This window comes from Meleagris gallopavo, chromosome 31 (assembly GCF_905368555.1).
Source record: "Meleagris gallopavo chromosome 31, MGAL_WU_HG_1.1, whole genome shotgun sequence".
Taxonomy (NCBI): domain Eukaryota; kingdom Metazoa; phylum Chordata; class Aves; order Galliformes; family Phasianidae; genus Meleagris; species Meleagris gallopavo.
In genome coordinates this window covers 35,040-49,158 of record NC_139434.1, presented here as the reverse complement: position 1 = coordinate 49,158, position 14,119 = coordinate 35,040, and the positions used below count along the sequence as shown (strand labels likewise).

The 14,119-nt window shown below is 50.4% G+C and overlaps 1 long non-coding RNA gene and 1 pseudogene across 2 annotated transcripts; both read right to left on the bottom strand.

The window, feature by feature from the left end:
* Positions 1 to 36: 36 nt before the first annotated feature.
* LOC116217664 (uncharacterized) lies at positions 37 to 3,190 on the bottom strand. The gene is made up of 4 exons (XR_014880268.1): positions 3,151 to 3,190; positions 1,325 to 1,558; positions 1,065 to 1,184; positions 37 to 88 (listed from the first exon to the last, which is right to left on the bottom strand). It is a non-coding gene; the product is annotated as an uncharacterized LOC116217664 (long non-coding RNA).
* Positions 3,191 to 3,194: 4 nt separating this feature from the next.
* On the bottom strand, positions 3,195 to 4,901 carry LOC146542410 (annexin A4-like; annotated as a pseudogene). The gene is made up of 5 exons (XR_014880241.1): positions 4,898 to 4,901; positions 4,663 to 4,756; positions 4,304 to 4,417; positions 4,075 to 4,147; positions 3,195 to 3,649 (listed from the first exon to the last, which is right to left on the bottom strand). The product of XR_014880241.1 is annotated as an annexin A4-like (transcript).
* Between the last annotated feature and the right edge of the window lie 9,218 nt (positions 4,902 to 14,119).

Below are 14,119 nucleotides of genomic sequence, written 5' to 3'. Positions count from 1 at the left end.
TGGCCACTTGTCTCATCATCTGCTGTAACATGATTACAGCACTTCCATCAGTGGTTTGGACTCACAGCGACAAGACACACTTTGTCAACTGCGTCAACAAGGAATAATAGGAATTGGAATCGTTGGGACTGGTTAATATGGACTACTGTTTGTACTCCCATCCTTTGTTCAGTGCATTAATTTTAGTTTGGCTACTTTTGGGATTGTTTTTGAACTGTGCTTCTTTTTCTGTTAATAGAGAAGGGGGGGATGTGGGATAAAGAAAGGCATTATCTTGCTAATGAGTAAAACAGCTCAGCAGTAACTTGAGCCAGACGTAAACACACAGGAGGCGCCTGGTTCCTACATGTAACCAGTTGCAGCTGTGAGGGTATAAAAGGTTGTAAGCACCTACAATAAAGGTCCTCTGTCCTTCCTTCTGCACCAGCAAGGGAGTCTGCACCTCCCTTGCCACACCAGCAAAGGAACCCAGAGCCCTCTTGTCACAAAGAGGAGAGAAAGAGAGGAGAGAAAGAGCAGAACAAAGAAAAAAGGGAAGAGAGGAGCTTGTAAGGGGGAGAACAGAAGAGTGATTGATGAACGAGAGGGGAAAAGAAAGAGGGCAGAACAGGAGAGAGGATACAGGTAAGAAGAACAGATCTAAGAAGGACAAGACAAAAAAGAGGGCAGGGAGAACAGAGGGAACAGCAAAAGAGGGAAGGGCAGATGGAGGAAGAAAGGAAGGAATGGTGCAGAGAAAAGAGAGAGAAGTGTGCAGAAAGAAAAGTAGAGGAGAGGAAGAGAGAAGGCCAGAGCAAATTGAGTTACTGAAAAAAGAAAAAAAAAGGAATATGAATAATTTTTAAGTTCTTCTAAAGTCAAATTCGTCTTAAGACAGATTTTTTTTTGCAGTGTTTGTATCCTTCTAGACAATTTAAGAATGGTCAGGAACATTTTCAGTATGTTTTTGTAACATCTGCGTCATCTCAGCAGCTCTAAAATACCCAACAGGTGTCAAGGGGGGATCAGTCCTTAAAGGCACTCAGAAAAATCCCACTTTTTGTGTCTCACATCGGCAAGTTTACCTTCATGAAGGAATAGAGGAGTTCCCATACGTGGTCAGGAATTCCCTTCTGATATCCAGCATATCAATTTCGGAGCAGGACACCATCACTGATCAGAGTGCTGTCGGCTGTTCCCAGGCCCTGGAAAGCAAAGCAGCCATGTGCAGCTAACCACAGAACTGCTGGAGAATCACCCACAGACACAAAGGTCTCAGTGCCCAGTCTGGTGCAGGAGCTGCTCTTTATTAGAGCATTTCTGCATTAATGGAGTGATCCATTACCAGCACTTGCTCCTGAATATGACTGATGTCTGATGTGCAGAAAAGCCTGAGCTTCCCTGGAAAAGCCAGTTTCCTGGCTGGCTGCAGCTTCCATCTCACGATTGCCATGATGCTGCTGACTCGAGCACGAAAGTGCAAGAAAGAAGCAAGCAATTTTACTCCACAACCTGTTTACCTTCATGGGTTTACACAGCCTTTCAGCAAAGCACACAGGCTCGTTTCGTACGCACTTTGCTGTAAGGAGAGAAAAGAGCAAGAAAATTAAGAGAATTAACAAGAGAATTAAGGCCAGTAAAAGCAGGAGGTTTTCCACACCGCTGCAGCACTTTCTTGTTGCAGGTGTTTCTTCTGCCAAGATGCAACTCCAGGTTAACAAACAGCAGCTGCAGTGCAGGCATCCAGTCAGAGATGTGCTGTGAGCTGATGTCTCTATGCCTGGTGCACAGCAGTATTTGCATGAAGGCCTTCATGCCTCCTGACAGCAAACCTCTGCTGCCAAAGCACCCTTTGGCCAAGCACACCGTACCATAAAGCACAAAGCTTTCTCACCCAACTGGGTCTGTAAAGCACAGGATCATAGAATGGCTTGCGTTGGAGGGAACCCCTAAGATCATCTAGTTCCAGCCCTGCTGCTGTAGCAGGGACACCTCCCTCTACACCACGGTGCTCCAAGTCCCACCCAGCCTGGCTTTGTGCCCACGAACAAAGACAAACCATGTCTGCCTCCAGAAACTACACAACAGCCACTCGGGGGAAGACACAGCACCTCCAATCATTTCACCACTTTGTAGACAACGTTTAAAAGCAGAGCGCTCACCCACAGCCAGCGAAGCACCTTCCAGCTCTCCTGACATCTCAGATTTAATGCTGCCTGTTATGTCCTTGTCAGCAATGCCTCACTACCATCAAAAACTAGGGGGAAGAGTCCATGGCAGAAAGCCAGAGAGATTCAAAGGACCACTTTGCAACAAGCTCCTCATGTACTGCATGAACATTCTATCATTCCTGCAGCACGGTCAGCTAAATCAGGACCGTCCCACAGAAATAATTCGTTTTCATTGCTAACACTCTTGCTAACTGGCCTACCATAGCTGTTACCATTTTCAAGACCTGCTACTTTGTGCTGCCAACCAAGTTTTTTAGCTCCTCTCCTCCCCACCCCAATGGGGGTCACACTTCATGATCTCTGCTTTCCATGCTGGAGCAGTGGCCAGTTGTACTTAGGTTTCTAAAGCCCCTTTCAGTCTCAGGAGGGAATAAAACAGCCCGAATGGAATGGATGCAATGGGGCTCTGTCTAGGACACCTGCTGCCTCAGAAGAGTTCACATCTACTGAACAGCTACGGAGCTCCTACAAAAGCAGCACACACAAGCAAGGAAGGAAAGGAAAACCCGGGACACGGCGGAGGGGCCCTACATCTCAGCAGGTGATCCCTGTTCCATGTACAGAGGACAGACATAAACTGCACCTCATCTGTGCTCCATCTCTTCTCCCCCGCTTTGTGGAGGCACTCACAGACATTACGGATGACAAAGTAAGGCTCATGGAGAAGACTGGGCGTGCAGGAGATCTTTAATTCCTCGGAGCTAGAGCACTGCTGGCCCGTGCTTGTCTAGATCACAGATGTTTTCCAACAAGCACCAATCAGACACAGCAACCCACAACCAAAATGTCACTGCCCCTGCCAGGTAACCAGCCTGTCTACAGACCTCTCATTAAAGACTTGCAAACAAGACTAGAACCATTATTCCCATTTCACAGGTTGGCTTCTCTTCAGCACGCATCACACGCACAAGAAGAGATTGGGAAGCACATTACTACGCACCTGAGCATCTTGCTGAGCAAGAGCATCATCCACATACATTTCCCTGTAAAGACACAAGAATAGAAGACTCAGTTCACCAGAGTACCTACTGGAAGCAACTCCTGAGAATTGCTGGAGATGGATAATGGAGTCCGTGAAAGGGAACGCTAGCTTACAAACAGCGAAACACAGCTCAGATGAGCTTTGGGCTTCCTTCTAAAAATGAGCAGCAACCCACTTTACTGGGATGTTTGAAGAAGAGCCCACAGCACTCATGCACACCCAGAGTCACAGTCCCCTCCCTGCGGAAGCTGGCTTTGAGGAGCAGGCCATGGGACACACAGGGTGAGAAAAAGCCAGCCTGGAGCTCCTCACCACTGAGTGCAGAGCTGTGCCCACAGCTCTGAAGATTCACCCCCTTTCCCCTCGGCGTGGCTCAGCGTTGCGAGGGACACGAGGACCCTTCGAAACATGGAAGATGTGTCAGATACGATGTCATCCTCAAGGGAGCAGCCATATTCTAGCAAGAACACACACACAGCATCCGTTAGGAGCAGGGCCGCCACCTGGGTGCTGCCCACAGCATTTGCCAGCCATAACCTAGCTAAGTACAGAACCGGGCCCAGGGCTCTCAGCATCACTGCAGCACTCCAGCCATCATCATCAGTGCTACAGCGTCCAATTAAGAAGTGCAGACAGTAAGAAACTGGCAAGAGAGCCACACATCCCGCTGACAGACAGAATGCTCCTCCCCGTTTTATTTACACCAATTCAGTTGCTGGTGAAATTCTAGTCTAGCTTCTCTCTGGACAAACAGCAACACCCAGGTTGGCCAGTGTGTCACACCTAAAAGCTCCCCAGACTCCTTCCTCTTCACACCTGCCTGCACACATACAGACTGACTGTCAGGCAGCAGGACAAGGCCTGGCCTTTTGCTCTACTTACAGAGCTTGAAGTTCTCATCATTGGTGTGAGAAGCCACAATTTCAATCAGGCAACCTTCATCTGTTCCTGCTTCCTAGGGAATCGCCAAGGCAAGATTTAAGATACCAACAACTGCTCGTGACGTGCAACCAGGTTTCTTTAAGAGTTAATAACAAATAAGAAAACATACATAACAAAGCAGAAAGTCCTTGGCCAGAACTTAAGCAGTACGAAAGGAAGACTTCCAAACCTTCACAGCCCTCCTTAGTTTGTGCACGTCATACATGGTGGTGGAAGTCATCATCCCAATGATCACCCTCTCTAAATTCTCACTCAGCTCTGACTTCAAGTCATCCATCAAATCCTAGAAGGCCAAGAGAGGAGAAAGGAGTTGGTAGAAGGTACGGCCTTCGAGGACAGGAGGAACTGAGCTGTTCACCACTGCTCTTCAGGCTCCAACCCTCCTTGCATCGACAACTGCTCTGAACTGAACAAGAACAAAACAATCTTGGTCAGGTAAAGTCTCTGCTGACCTTATGGACACTGGGTCGTTTTTTGCTTTTCACCAAGTGACACAACCACGTTCATACATCTCTGCAGACCACCTACCCTGCCAGTAGTGCTCTTATAGGTGGTCAGAACTGGCTGATGTTGGGAAACATTTAGTTTGGCAAGATGTCGATGGTGGCATCTTCATCCGTGCCTGCAAGAAACAAATGGAAGCTAGTCAGGCTGCCTGCACAAGAATCAGAAGTGTCCTCTGGTGTTGGGGAATGGCTGCGAGAGCAGGGCGGACATGAGGCTGTGTACGAGCATAACTAGTGCGGCAGCACAGAGTGCATACCCATGAGAAAGCATTAGGAGTTAAGATAGGAGGCACAGCATCCTTGGGCAGCATGTAAACAGCAGGCCTACATCTGCAGCTGTGCTCTGTGGACATGTGGGGGGCTGATAAGCGGATGAGCTCAGCAGCAGGTGTGAATGCTGGCTGAGCATTGGTTGAAGTTAGGCAGCCCACCTAGCCGCCCACCTTGTGCTCCAATAGTAGGTGAACACATGTGTATTAGAATCATATATAAACTCTGTGTGTGAAACAATAAAGTGAAGCTTGATCACTCATATTATCTGAGTACTGTCGTGCTTCCCCGCTTGAGAACAGTCTGATTAGGATGCTATCCGCAGCAAGCCACCAACACCACGTGAGCCATGCTAGATGAGATGTTTCCAAAAGGAGACCTTTTCTTTTTGCTAAGGCATTTCCAGTTATGCTGACCACTGACTGCCTAGTCTGTCATGTGCCAGGAACAGCACGGAGGAGCAGAGGCTGCTCAGAAGGGCTCTGCAAACAGAGGGAACAGGAATGAGCGCTGACAGAGGTGACGCCGCAGTCCCACAGCCTTCCAACGCTCCATGCTGAAGGAGAACTTCCTGCCCCAGCAAGTCTGCTGAGCACCCTGTGTTCTGTGTACATCCCCTGCACCACGCCGTGCTGCTCCGTGAGTCCAGCGCCACTCTGCAGGACCTGAGGGACTACAGAACACATGCCAGCAGTGAGCTGAGCTCGTTATTCAAGTCCTGGTCCAGGCTGTGCCCTTCTCACATCCTATCTACCAAGCTTAGCCGGGATACTGCTGTGTTCTTCCTTAGAGGAGAAAGCTGTCAGAGATGTCATTGTAGGATCTGGTGCAGAAACTGGACAGAGGTGTGTACTTGGCTTTAAAGAAATGCCAGGACCTAGGAATCAGCCTGGAGAAAGTAATTCTGGGCAAGCCAGAGACACTGCAAGTCCCATCACAGCTCCCACAAGAATGGAGGGGTTAAATCTCGTAGAATCATAGAATTGCTCAGGTTGGAAAAGACATTAAAGATCATCAAGCCCAACCACAACCTGACCTTCCTACCCTAACTCTAACAACCCACTCCTAAATCATGTCCCTGAGCACCACATCCAGACAGTTTTTAGACACACTCAGGAACACATTCCCACTTAGCCAGGACTGCTGAAGGATGATGGAGAGGGGCTTTGCAGCCACATTTCCCAACTCCCTCAGCGCCCTAGGGTGCAATCCATCCGGCCCCATGGACCTGTGGGTGCAGCTTTCAAAGCAGGTCCAAAACCATCTCATCGTGGGTTATGACTATTCTGCTCCCCATCCCTACCCACCAGCACAAGGGGCTGCGTGCCCAGGGAACAACCGGCCTTACTAGGAAAGACTGAGGCAAAGGAGGCACTGAGTACCTCAGCCTGATCCTGACCCTGGCTCACCGCGTTCCCCTCTGCGTCCAACAGGGCTTGGAGATTCTCCTTTCTTCCTTTCCTTCTGTCTCTTCCTTCTTTCTCTCCTTCTTTCTTTCTTTCCTTTCTTGCCTTGTCTTTTATTTCTTATCTCTTTTGCTTTTTCTCTTTCTTTCCTTTCTTTCTTTCAGCCCAGATCTCCCTGTGCTGTCCAGATCCCCGTCTTCCTTTTCCCTTATCTCCACGTTCTGCCCACATCCCACCGTTTCAATGCATCTTCCTGCGGATCCCCCACCCCACAGCCCCACTCGGCGCCGCCACCCCCGCAGCTCTGCCTTCCCCCGGCCCCTCCCCGCCTCCCCAGGAGATCCCTGAGGGCTCTCTGTTCCTCCCCACTCATCTTCGCTCCCCGCCGCCCCTCGAGCCCCACTCGGGCTTCAAGCCGTGCGTGCGGGCTGCGTTGCCACGGCGACAGCGTGCCCTCCCTCATCGCAGCGCGTGAAGCCGTCTGTCGCGACAGCGTCTCCATAGCGACAGCGCCTCAGCGCGCACGTGCCCGTCCGTTGCTGTGGTGCCGCGCCGTCCCCGCCGAGTGACGTCATCACTGTGCGACCCGAGGAGGCGGCCGAGCGGAAGTGGTGCGGGGCAGCCCGGGGCTCCGAACGCCTCCTCAGTTTCTCCTGGTGGGCGTTCGGGGGGCAGCGGGGCGGGGGCCGGGGTTCAGGTGCTGGGGGGCCGCGTGCCGCTCCGCCTTGGCCCCGCGGGCTCTCTGTGGTGCTCGGGGCTTCCGCTCCGTGGGGGCGGCTGCCCTGCGTCTCCCCGCCTCCCCCACCCCGTGTATTTCACTGCTCTCAACCCCTCTCCCCCCGCCACTGATCGCCCACACCCCCAGTCCCTCTGTGTGAGGGTTACACCCACCCACCCCCCCTCCCCCCCCCCCCGTTCTGATCACTGTAGTCCTCTTCCACCCCTCCCCTCTTTGCCTCCCCCATTCTGACCCCTAGGGTCCCCTCATCCCGACCCCTCATCCCTCCCCATCCCGACCCCTCATCCCTCCCCGGTCCCCTGTTCTGATCCCTGGTGTCCCTCCACCCCCCACGAGTCTCACCATTCTGTTCCCTAGAGTCCCCACCTTTTCCCAGTCCCCTCTATCCGACCCCCAGAATCCCCTCTCCTCCCCCCCACTCCAATTCCCCCATTCTGATCCCTAGAGTCTCCTACCACCCCCAGTCCCCTCGATTTGACCCTCAGGATTCCCTGTCCTCCCTTCTCCCTCCGCCTCCTGACACCTTTTTCTGATGCCTAGAGTCCCGTTCCCCCCCTATGTGCTCCTTCCTGACCCTTGTAGTCATTCTGACCCCATTTTGACCTCCAGTTTCCTCCAGCCAGACCCCTTTTCTGCCCCATAGAAGCCTCCCACAACCCCTGGCTCTTCCCTCTCAGCCCTCTCTCTGCCCCTGGATGCCCTTTCTGCCTTGTAGAGGCAGTCCCATCCCATATCCATCATATCCACCCCATAGCCATCTTGAACCCATCCCATATCCATACCCCCACATCCTATCCCCATCCCCTACTCCATATCCATATCCATCCCAAATGTATAACCCCACATCCATCTCACATCCATTCCATATACTTATCCCATCCCACTACCACCCCAATCCCATATTCCTTCCCAGTGCATCCCACGTTCTTCCCATGTTGATCCCATATCCACCCAACCTAATCCCATATCCAAGTCCCATCCCATATATATTCGATTTTCCCATCTCCCATTCCATAACCATCTCACATCCATATCCCACACCCCAATCCTAAATTTCGCATCCCAACCCCACATCCCACCCCCAATTCCAAATCTCTTCCAATCCCACATCCCAACCCCATCTCCCACCTGTCAATCCCAATCCCGTATCCCACCCGGCCCCCACTGCCGCCCCGCGCCAGTGCTCCTCCTACCAAAGGGCCTGCTCCTCCCCACCCCCGGGCTCTCATTGGTCAAGTGCAGCTCTGTCCCGCCCTCGGGCTCTCATTGGTCCGATGCCGCTCCGTCCCGCCCCCGGGCTCTCATTGGTCAGGTGCAGCTCCGTCCCGCCCCCAGGCTCTCATTGGTTAGCGGCAGCGCCGCCGGCTCTGATTGGCTGAGGCGCGGCGCGCGGGAACGGCCGTTTGTAGCTGGATGGAGCCGCTCCCGCGGCCTGGATCGACTCACACGGCACCGCCGCTGTCCGGAGAGCGCCGAGAGGGAACCGCGGCTCGATGGGAGCGGTGCTGAGGACAGAGGCGCCGGAGCTGGGAGGAACGGTGAGCGGCTCCGGGACAGGGAAGGACGCCTGAGTGCCCATAACCCAGCTCCGTGTGGGGTGAGGGACTAGGAGTGGGACTGGGATGTGGGGGAGTGGAATACATACGGGCCGGGCTGTGGATACGGGATGGATGTGGGGCTACAGGGAGCTATGGGAGAGAGATAGGGGGATAATGGGGAAATAGAGGGGGGATAGGAAGATATGGGGAGCTGGGGAGGGATATGGGGGGATAAGGGGCTACAGAAGGCTGTGGGATATAGGGAGGTGTACGGGTCTATAGTGGGGTATTGGAGTATATGGGGGATTTGGGACAATAGAGGTCTGTGAGGATGTTATGGGGAAACAGTGCTATAGGGAGCACTGGGGGGGGTTTGGGAGGGGTTATGGGGGGATGTGTGGGGGGTGTAAGGTGGGTTATGGAGGGATGTGGGGCTAGATGGTCCAGATATAGGTCCAAATACAGGGACTATGGGGGGGTTATACAGGGAGATGGGGGAATATTGGTGGGATGTAGGGTAACAACAAGGTTGTGAAGTGATACAGGGTGATGGTGGGCTACAGGGAGCTGGGAAGGAATGTAAAGGGCTGGGAGGAGGAGAGAAGAAACAAAACAAAATAAAATAAAAGAAAAAAAGAATACCAAAGAAAAGAAAAAAAGACAAAAAAAAAAACAAACAAAAAACCCAAAAAACAAAACAACCCAAAAGAGGAAAGTTGAAGTTGAAATAATGAAGAGAAAAAGAGAATAAAGAGCAAAAAGCAATGGATGGTGAGAAATCTAGAGAAAGCAAGTAGGAAGCTAACCATAGCACAGCAAAGCAAGGCAAAGAATGAAAAAGTGCAACCTTGCAGGAATGGAGGAATGTGGGAAAAGCTGAGCCCCTGTTTGTCACAGGAGCTGCGCAGAAGGAGAAGAAGCTGGGCCCAAAGGTAAGAGGGGTTTGGTCCTTTGGCTTGTGGGCTTGAAGCAAAGCTGAGAAGCCATGCACGGGAGGAGGTGTGGGGAGCTCTAAGCCACCTTACTGTCTCCCCAAGAGATGCGGCCTGTGGCGGCGGGCAGGAGTGCTGGCCAGAAGCATCTCTGTGGAGGAAGGCAAAGGGCAGAGGAGGCTGAAGGGGAGCTACTGGGCATGGCCTTGCTCAGCAAGGGGAGGCAAAGCCTGAAGGGCATGAGAAGGGAGTCGAGAAGGGCAGGCAGCAGGCGTGAAGCTGTGAGCAGAGCTGAGAGCCACTTGGCAGAGCAGCAAGCAGAGCAGGCAATGTTGAGATTCGGGGTGAGTAGCAGCAAAAGCCAAGAGCATGAGGAGAAGGTAAATGAAGGGCAGGCAAGGTAATGGTAGGCTAAGGCAGGGGAAGGGGCTGGGCAAGGGAGGTGAGGGTAAGGGAGGAAAGAGGGGGTGGGGAAGGTAGGGAATTTTATAGGAGTTCCTTTGACTAGGAATTAAAATGTAAAATGGCAATAAAGTGTGAAAAGAATAAAAGGGAAAAGAAAAATGACAAGAAAAAGGAGAAAAAATAAAAAAAGTAAAAGCCTTCTTTTTCCTCTATCTGCACTTCTTCTATTCTTCCTTCTTCCCTAGTCGCTCCTCTTGTATATCTTTTCCCTTTTGCTGTTTTTTCATCTGCACTCTTCTTAAGCTGTTCTTTTTCTCCTTTTTAATCACTCCTCTTACTGCTCATCTGTACTCATCTGTTGCTCTTCTGTCTTTTATCTATCCTCAGACCTTTTTTTCCTGCGTTTGTACTTCAGTTCTTATATAATCAATGGATATACAGATGGGGGGAGGTAGAAGGGTCTCTCTTCCTCTCCCTTTCCCTCTCCCTCTCTCCCCTAAAATAATTTATATTGGAGTAATGAGAGAAAGTCACTCATTCACCCTGGGCTCAAGAGATAAACTCCAATGGAGCAGATCTCCAGACAGATCCTTCCCCACTGGCAGTCAGCTCTTAAATGGGTCTAGGAGAGGTGGAGCCAGGCTCCACCCCTTTCTGCAGCACAGGAGAATTGCCTTCACCTGTGCTCCTGTGGCTGACTCATTGCTCACCTCAGGTGATCAATCAGAGGTTCAGGCTGTGATTCAGCAGCCCCATAAAATACTCTTTCTTTATTCTCGCGTCTTCCTTCTGCATTTGCTCTCCTCTGCTGTTGTTCTGTCCTCTCTCCTCATTCCTCTTTGTTCTGCGTGTCTATTCTGACAATGCTCTTTTTCTGCATCTGCCTCTTCTTGGAAGGGCCCTCATTTTTCTTCCGTGTCCAATCACTCCTTTCTTCTCCTTCTGTGCCACCATTCTTCACATTTATTTCTTGACCAGCTTCCCCAGGGCCTCATCTTTCCTGGCATCGAACTCCATTTTTTCCAGTGCTCTTCCTTCTTCCCTGTATCCTCACTGTTCTTTCCTCTGCTTACCTTTGCTCTCCTCCTGTTCTTTCTTCCTTTTAACTGCACTTTTTCATCTGCTTCTGCACTCTTCTGCTGTTCTTCATTTGTTCCTCTTTCTTCTGTGTCTTCTCCTCTTCTTTCTTCTTCCCTGTATCCTCATGCTCTTTCACTTGTATCTGAATACTTATTCAGCTATTCTTTCTTCCCTGTTTTGTCATTCTTTTTCTTCTGCATCTGCACTCCTCTTCTGCTCTACTTTCTTCCCTGCAATTTCACTCCTCTTTTGTCTGCATCAGCTCTACTCTGCTTTCTTCCCTCTATCCTCTTTTGCATCTGCACTCTGCTTCTCTTAGGCTCTTCCTTCTTCCCTGTCTTCTCACTGCTCTTACTGCTTCTTCTGCATTTCTTTTCTGCAGCCCTTTCTTTATGTAACCTCGCTCCCCTTTTTTCTGCATCTGCATTCCTCTTCTGCTGTTCTTTCTTCCCTGTATCCTCTCTCTTCTTTCTTCAGCGTATTCTGCCCACTTCTGATCTTTTTTTATTCCCTGGCTCCTCACTCTTTTCTCCACCTGTACTTCTCCGGCATCTGCACTCCATGTCTTCCGCTTTTGTTTTTGTTTTCTTCTTCCCTGCCTCATCACTCCTTTTTTGTCTGCATCAGCACTCTTCTGCTGTTCTTTCTTCCCTCTATTATTACTCTTTCTTTTGCATCTGCCCTCCTCTTAGGCTCCTCTTTCTTCCCTTTATCCTCTCTGCTGTTTCCTCTGCGTTCTCCCTGTTTCTCCTGCTCTTTTTTTCCCTCCATCCCCACTCCTTCTTTTTTCTGCATCAACGCTGTTCTTCTGAAGTACTTTCTTCCCTGTTTCCACACCTCTTTCTTTTGCATCTGCGCTCCTCCTGTCCTTCTGCTCTTCCTTCTTCTCTGTATCCTTGCTGCTCTTTCATCTGCATCCGTTCTCTTCTTGTGCTGCTCTTTTTCCCTGTATCCTCACTCCTCTTTCTTCTACATCTGCTCTCCGCTTCTGCTGTTCTTTCTTCCTTGTTTCCTCATTCTTCATCTGCATCTGCACTTCACATCTGTTGTTCTTTCTTCTGTATCCTCTCTGCTCTTTTCTTGTGCATCTGCTCAAGATTCCCCTGCCTTCCCAGCTGCCCCTGCGGAACAGGTACAGTAGGAATAACTGGACAGTGGTGGTGATGATGGTTCTCCCCACTTGCAGGTGTCACTGGAGTCTAGCCAGACCACACTTAGCATTAAAACCTCCTCAGCAAAGAAAAAATGATGGGTCATTGTCATTGGTGACTGTCTGCTGAAGGGAGCAGAAGGACCAATATGTAGACCAGACCTCTACACAGGGAGATATGTTGCCTCCTGGGGGCCTGGGTTAAAGATGTAAGGAAGAAACTTACTTCCATTGTATGGCCCTCAGATTATTATCCCCTATTGTTGTTTCAGGTAGGTAGTAATGATATAGGAAGAACTTCCCTAAAGACTATGAAAAAGGACTTCAGAGCCTTGGGGCAACAGGTCAAGGGTTTGGGAGCACAAGTTGTGTTCTCCTCCATGCTTTCAGTTATAGGGAATGATAAGGAACTAAATATGATGGGCCTGTGGATTAATACTGGGCTCTGAGCCTGGTGTGCCCAGGAGAGGTTTGGGTTTTTTGACCTCTGCTTGATTTACATGAGACCAGGCCTGCTGGCAACCAATAGGAGTAGCTTATCCCACTGGTGGAAAGGGGTCTTACGATGGGAGTTGGGAAGGCTCATTGATAGAGCTTTAAACTAGTACAGATTTGGGTGGGGATGTAACTGGGGTGACTAGAACAGAGCCTGTATGTAACATGACAGTGCTTGTGAGAGAGGGACATGCTGGTAAGATCCCACAGTCTTGTGTCTTGGTGAAGGAGGAGGACGACTCACCTTTTTGTAGGAAGAACATGGGTTGGTGTGAGGTTGGTGCTACAGAAATACCTGAGTATGGTCAAGAGGGTATTAGGGCTACTCCCATTCAAAAGGAGGCCCAGCTCAGGTGCTTTTACACTACTGCACGCAGCATGGGTAATAAACTGGAGAAGCTGGAGGCTGTTCATGGTCGGAAAGCTATGATATAGTCACTGTCATGGAAATGTGGTGGAATGATTCACGCAGAGTGTGATTGATGGCTCTTGATTTTTCAGAAGGGATGGGCAAGGCAGTGATGTAGAGAGAATGTTAAGAAAGAATGCGAATGTATGGAAATTAATGATGGTGATGTGCCGCGGATAGCATCCTAATCAGATTGTTCTCAAGCGGGGAAGCATGACAGTACTCAGATAATGAGTGATCAAGCTTCACTTTATTGTTTCACACACAGAGTTTATATATGATTCTAATACACATGTGTTCACCTACTATTGGAGCACAAGATGGGCGGCTAGGTGGGCTGCCTAACTTCAACCAATGCTCAGCCAGCATTCACACCTGCCGCTGAGCTCATCCGCTTATCAGCCCCCCACATGTCCACAGAGCACAGCTGCAGATGTAGGCCTGCTGTTTACATGCTGCCCAAGGATGCTGTGCCTCCTATCTTAACTCCTAATGCTTTCTCATGGGTATGCACTCTGTGCTGCCGCACTAGTTATGCTCGTACACAGCCTCATGTCCGCCCTGCTCTCGCAGCCATTCCCCAACAGCGATGATAGGATTGAAAGCTTATGGGTCAGAATAAAAGTGAAGGCCAGTAAGACTGACATTATCATAGGAGTCTGCTACAGGTCACCCAACCAAGATGAAGAGGTGGACAAGACACTTTATAGACAGTTGGGTGAAGTCTCAAGGGCTCTCCCTCTTGTTCTCATGGGGGTCTTTAACTTCCCTGACATCTGCTGGATTTATAACACAGCAGATAGGGAACAGTCCTGGAGGTTCCTAGAGTGTGTGGGAGATAACTTTCTGACACAGCTGGTGAAGGATCCAACAAGGGGAAGCAAAATCCTGGACCTGCTGTTTGTTAACAGAGAAAGTCCTATGGGGATGTAAAGGTTGGAGGCTGTCTGGGGCAGAGTGACCAGGAGATGCTACATTTCTTGATCCTTGTTGAACCGTGGAGGGGAGTCAGCAGAACTGCCACCGTGGACTTCTGGAGGGCAAAATTAAGCCTC